We start from the raw sequence: 6,932 nt of genomic DNA, 5'->3' as shown, positions 1-6,932 counted from the left end.
ATTAGGATGACAGCTAAAACATCCCATATTTGTGACCCTGGATTTTATGCCTCTTTTTTATTTTTTCTTATTCTTTGTATAAGACATAACATGATATATAATTTAACTTACGAACAGTACAATGAATTTTGTTGTCTTATTGCGAAGCTTTAAATCTAAACTGTGGAGTGCTTCAGTAAAACACTACTGTCTGTTGTTTGTTATTGTGTAAGTAATATTTCAGTCATGAAAGTGAAATTCAAACGTATGTAACCTAACTTCAGATTGTCAGATTTCTTAAAAGGACACTGTCAGGCAAATTTGAAAATATACACATTGAGAATAATTTTTTATTATATCCTATTTTAGTATTAATAGCTAATATAAACAAAATTTTTCTGGTTAAATAGCAACTTCAGTATTGTGTCATGTTTTACAGTACCAAAACAATTCCGGATATCTATGACATCTTAATGTAAACCATTCCTTTGATTGATATGACATGTATACGTACCACAGAAGAATTTTTAAATGAATTGCCATGTATGTATTATCTACTGACTAGTGCAAATGGCCTTCTTATCCTGATTCACAACACCTGTCCCTGCTCAGCGTCCTTTGTCATGAATTAAAACAAGTCTGTACTCAGACATCATAGGAAACATTAAACCACTATTCAGTGATACTAGGTAAAGTGTTTGGGTTCGGTGCTTTTAATAATAATTTATCAAAAAGTCTTTTGGAATATTTCATAAAAGTTTTTAAAACAGTTTCCCACTACATTTTTATTATTGACATTTTATTACTGATATCCTAGATCAAACAGATCCACTTTTGGAAACCAGATCTTTTAATATTGGGAAAAAACAGCAATTCTTATTTCTGTTAAGTTATGTAACATTTTACCCTACAAACACCCAGGTTCTTCAGGTTTTTTTTATTCTTTCAGTAGGGAAACATTCACGAGTGTGAGTGCACACAGCCACACACGTACATACACACAGCCACACACATACATACACACAGCCACACAAGTACATACACACAGCCACACACATACATACACACAATCACACACATACCTACACACAGTCACACATACATATACACACATACATACACATAATCACATACGTACATATACACAATCACACACATACATACACACAGTCACACACATACATACATACACACACAATCACACACATACATACACACAGCCACACACCACATACATACACACACAGCCACACACATACATACACAACAGTCACATACATACATACACACAGTCACACATACATACACAGCACTGTGCTCAACAATGCAGGAGGTTTGAAAGTGAAAAAACACATTTTAGCTGGATGTTAAAGGCTACAAAACCCAAAAAATAATTTAGGCAAGTTGAAGTTAATATAAATTATGCTTAAATATAAAGGATATAAGGAAAAGGGTGTGAAGTAGGGTACGGGGAAATGCCCTGGAAAAGGGGATTTTTGAGTCAGAATTGGAGGGAAGCTGGGAACGATATGAACCTCAGGTTTTAAGAATTGCTAGATGGATTAGCCTATTCCTTGTGACTGTATAAATTTAATTTTCTGGAGTCTCATTTATTCTTAGTACCAAGTATTTAGCATGAATAAGATGGGTTTGTGATTGTATATGTGATTGCATATGCATATGTTCTTAAAGGCAGATGAACTGAGTGGTCACATGCCACCACATAAACCTTTGCTTAGAGTCAGAAAGGAGGCCGTGATTGGCTCAGATATGGAATATCATGAAGTCTGTCATGGTCTTCAAGACAGTGAGTCTGTTTCAACTGATGACACAGTACTGAGAATTGAGATTGGTTCAGGGCAACTGCAGTCAATAAGCCTTAAATATAGTCATTATTTTTGTATCAGCAGCACAAAATAAAGCCAAAAGTCCTTAATCATTGACTATTTTATCATATTTTAGTATTTATTTAAAATCAGGATAGAGTAGGCATTAAACTTTATTAGGAAAAATTTATTCCTGATGAGATGTTTCTCCCTATTTATTAAAAGTGCAATTTTCAGTATAGGTTGATATTTTTGTTGATTTCCCTAATCTTTCAGTTTTTCCAATTATATTGCAATGTAAGATTGTGATATTTCAGTATTGCTACCATGTGAAAAATATGAAAGTAAATTCATGCTCATTTAGTGTTCATGGTAGGTTGTAAATGTGTACCCTGGTTCCAGCACTGGTGGTAACTGACCAGTGTCATACAGCATGGACTAGGAACAATGTCTGCTAGAAAACTGTGCCCTCTCTAAACCTGCACAATCCATAGAATTGGCCACATATATTTTTACTTTCCAATACATCACACATGTGAAGAATAAATCAAATAATATCAAATCCTAATAGCATATTTAGAAAATACAGTAATATATTTTCACCCTGACAGTGACCCTAGAGTTATGATTTTTGGAAGTAGAATATTGTAAATGTAACTCAAAGTTGTCAAAATGTTAGACATTTCAAAAAAATTTTCTTGTTTATATTGTTAATAATGAGCTCGTGGACTTTCACTTTCTTTATTTAATTAACGTCTCCTTTAAACTGAAAAGCTTAAAACAAGCCGAAACCTTGTGTGCTATGCTGATGTAGTTGAATAAATGGTATGTGTATTTGTTCTTATATGGATAGTAATATGAATGTGACATGCACAAATTGTCCTATAATTTTCTGATAAGTGTATGTAAACATTGGTGTGGTAACTATTAAAGTGCCCATTTATTTCAGTGTACAAGTGGTGCTTTTATATAACATTAACAAATTTCTTTTTAATAACTTAGAAAGAATATACCATGTGAAATTTTGTTTTACTAAATGAAAGTGTCAAAAGTTCCTAACAAATAAGGTGTAAAGTCTGGGGGAAGCAATCCAGAACCTAGAAGAAGCCAAACACCTCATTCGTAAATGACGAATCCAGTCAAAGGACTCAATACCATTACAGGTTCTCCCATGCGAGAAGAAGGTTCATGCCAGCATAAAAACGAATCCCAAGTTGATTGGAAATGCAGATGTGTAAACCAAAACCACACATGTGTGCAGTAGAAGAGGGAGGGGCTGCATTATATTTAGAAAAAGGAATCCCAACAAAATCATCAGTGGTTTAAAATTATATGTCATAATAATGGAGGGGAAAGAAGAGGAAGGAGAAGGAGGAGGAAGAAATAATTCACAACCTCTAACAGCACAAAAGAGTAAAAAACCCAAGAACATATAAAGAGTGCTTGCAATTCAATAAGAAATAGTTAAGGTGCCATAGGGAAGAAAAACTTTTCTTCTATTCTGTTTTTAGGTTCTATAGCTGAGTTCAAGATTTAAACTAACAAAATTCTGATTAAATAAAACTTATTAATATACAGTTTTATTTCATGTGAATAGTTTTACATATACAAAGCCCTTCATGTATAAGAAACAGAGGGCTGGAGAGATGGCTTAGTGATTTAAGAGCACCAGCTGCTCTTCCAGAGATCCCGTGTTCAGTTCCCAGTACCCAGGCTGGGGAGCTCATAACCAGCTATAACTTGAGTTTGAGTGAGGGCTCTCTTGCCCTCTTCAGGGCTTTTAAGACAATGACAACTCACCCACACAGTCACATACATTTATGCATAATTAAAAATAATGATTTTTAAAATTTTCTTATTTCTGTGTATGTATATACCACATGTGCTCAGGTATTCATGGAGGCCAGAAGAGGTCATCAGGGCCCAGGAGCTGGAGTTAGGCGTACTTGTGAGCTGCCTTATGTGGGTGCTGAGAACTGAACGCAGGTACTCTAGAAACGCACAGGTAATTCCAACCACCCAGCTTTCTTTCCAGTCTTCTAAAATAGAGTAAATCTTAAAACATTAAGAAAAGAAATGAAGTCCCACAGAAAAAGCTAAGCTTCAGGCTTATAAAGTGAACTAAGAATGATGAATTGTGAAAATATGGTAAAGACAAAGAGAAAGAGAATTGGGCCGAAGATGTCAAACTGTGGGGAACTGACTTGGTGAATCCTTATACACTTTATAAGTATAAGATGATGTGTCTTCAAATGGACTATTTTTTCCTTCACATTTCGACATCTTTTATTTTATTTTGTGGCATAAATTGCTCTGGTTAAATCTACTCGTTCCATCTCTCCAATTTTGGTGGACAAGTTTTGAATTTTGGTTTAATTCTTTTTAAAGTTTTTGGTTGAAATCTCCAGTCAAACTCTTTGCTGCAAATTCCACAGTCAAGATGCCAACAAATCTGGGGAAGGCTCATTTTGTAGTTCCTAGACTGCTGCCTTCTTGCTGTGACTTCAAGGATCAGAAACATAAGAGGGCTCTCTGTTGTCCCTGACCTTCATAATCAGCTAAAAAAAAAAAAGGCTATATCACCATATTGTGGGATATGTTTCAACATGAATTTAGGAACACACAAACATTTAGTCTACAGCACAACTCTCTTGATTTTCCCAATTCTCTCACAGGTATGCAGAGTCAAATACACAAGATATTGTGACTTTCCTTTAAAAATGCTAACATGTTCATGATGTGACTCAATCTTCTGCCTTCATTTTTCTAACTTCAGTCTGTCTCACCTGGGTTCTAGCATATCAACTACCAAAGTGCTTGCTCGCCATTTATCTGTCTATCCATCTATCCATCCATCCACTCATCCATTCATCCACCCACCCACCCACTCACCCCATCTATCTATCTATCTATCTATCTATCTATCTATCTATCTATCTATCTATCTATCATCTATCTGCCTGTCTGTCTGTCCATCCGTCCGTCTGTCCTTCCGTCCGCCCGCCCATCCATCCATCCATCTATCGCAGCACTATTACTAGAATACTTTCTTTAAAACAATAGTTGTGGTATTTTGGATGACAATGTCCCTCAAAGGCTCATATATTTGAATGCTTGGTCCCCAGTTGGTGGAACTGTTTGGAAAGGATTAGGAGGTGTGGTCATGTCGAAGGAGGTAAGTCTTTAAAGGGGGGTTTTGAGATTTTAAAAGCCCATTCCATCCCCAGTTAGCTTCCTCTGCCTTCTGTTTGTGGATCAAGATGTAAGTTTCAGCTACTGCCTCAGCACTATGCCTGACTACTTGCTTGCTGCCATGCTCTGCCCCCACCCCCACCCCCCATAAGGACTGTGGAATTCGACCCTCTTGAATCGTGAGCTCTAAATTAAATGCTTTCTTTTATAAGTTGCTTTGGCCATGGTGCTTTGTCACAGCAATAGAAAAGTATCTAAGACAGAAGTCAATACCAGGAAGTGGGCTGTTGCTATCACAGGCCTCACCATACGGTTGTTTGCTTTGTTTTGCTTTTAGAGGAATGTGGAAGATATTGGAACTTTGGACTAAGAAAATAGTTGGACAATGTAAGTGAACACTTCCAAGTAGGAAGACAATAGTGCTGAGAACAATGTGGACTATGGAGGCCCAGCTCAAGAGGTTTCTCTTATTAGCAACTGGGTTAGAGACCATTCTTGTGATACTTTGGCAAAGAATATGTCTGTTTTCTGCCCCTTGCCCTAAGAATTTGCCTGTGGCTAAATTGAAAAGTTTTGGACTAACAGCCTAATATTGACTCTCTTGCATGGTTATTAGTAATTACTTTTATGCCATTCTACAATGAAAAAGGGCAAACAAGGCAAAAAGAAATACGAACTATACAGTTTGAGGAAAAAGAGATCACCATGGACTCTAATGTTGGAGTCAAAGCTTGTGCTGAAAGCTATAAGGAGAAGCCCGATGCCAAATGGAATAAATGGAGTGGTGCACTCAGGCAAAACCCCAGCCAGCTAACCTTGTAATGTAAAGGACCTGGGGAATGTTTGTAAAAAGCAATGGATCGAAGTTTATGCAAATGTAATTCAAGGAGGAGGCCAGACTCCTTCCCAACTGGTAGCGTTGGCCAAGCAGTTCTGGCTTTCGAGTTATAAAGGGTATACTAGTGAGGGGATTGTGGAGTCTTTCTCTGCAGTTAAGCAGAGCCACTGAGGCCAGTTGAGTTGCAAGGGAGTCCCTGAGAGGCCTTTTTATGCAGCTGTGACAGCCCATCCCATCCCCAGTTAGCTTCCTCTGCCTTCTGTTTGCGGATGTAAGTTTCAGCTACTGCCTCAGCACTATGCTTGGACTGCATTAGAGACCCCAAGATGTTGGAGGTACCAGAGCTATGGGGTGTCTGCAAGGAGGGCTGCAGACAGAACAGAACCAAAGAACAGTGTGTTGCTGTCAGTAAAGCTGGAAAAGCAGGGCCATCTAAGCTGTTTGATGTCAGACATAGAACTACACAATTTGGAGTTTGCCTTATGTGATTTCAGGCTTGCTTTGGTCCAGCATTTTTTTCACTACACCCCCTTTTCTCTCTCTTAGAAAAGGAATGTGTATTCTGTGACATTATATGCTGGAAGTTAACGGAATTTTCCCAAGGGCCTGCCCTGAGAAAATCCCTCCCAGGGTCCCGGTGTCTGGCAGGGGGTAATCTGAGGGAAAGGAATCTATGTACACCATGCTCTGTCATCCATTACTTTATTTCTCTAAGACAAAATTCTATCTATACAGCTTCAGCTCCATTCTTATGTACGGCTCCTGTCTGTACCTACTGCCCTGTCATAGACCTAACTAAGCTCCTATGCTTTCGACCTCATCTTCATCCTCTGTTCCTTCATCCTCCATCTTTCCTTGCTTGTTCCTTACACCACCACACCAACAACCCTCCCCCCATCTCTGAGAAACTCTGCCTTCTTTTCTCCCTGGCCAGGCAGCTCTGCTTCCAGCAATCCTGTTCCAGTCTTTACTACACCTGGTTATGCAAAAAGCCCTATTGTCCTGAGTCAATAGCTCTGCAATGCTACTAGGCCTGAAGGAAGGGAATGGACTGAGCTTCATTTGTACAAGAAACAAGTCTATGCAGCCACAGCCTG

Source organism: Peromyscus eremicus, chromosome 11 (assembly GCF_949786415.1).
Source record: "Peromyscus eremicus chromosome 11, PerEre_H2_v1, whole genome shotgun sequence".
In the NCBI taxonomy this organism is placed as follows: Eukaryota; Metazoa; Chordata; class Mammalia; order Rodentia; family Cricetidae; genus Peromyscus; species Peromyscus eremicus.
Note: the sequence above shows the minus strand (reverse complement) of the source record.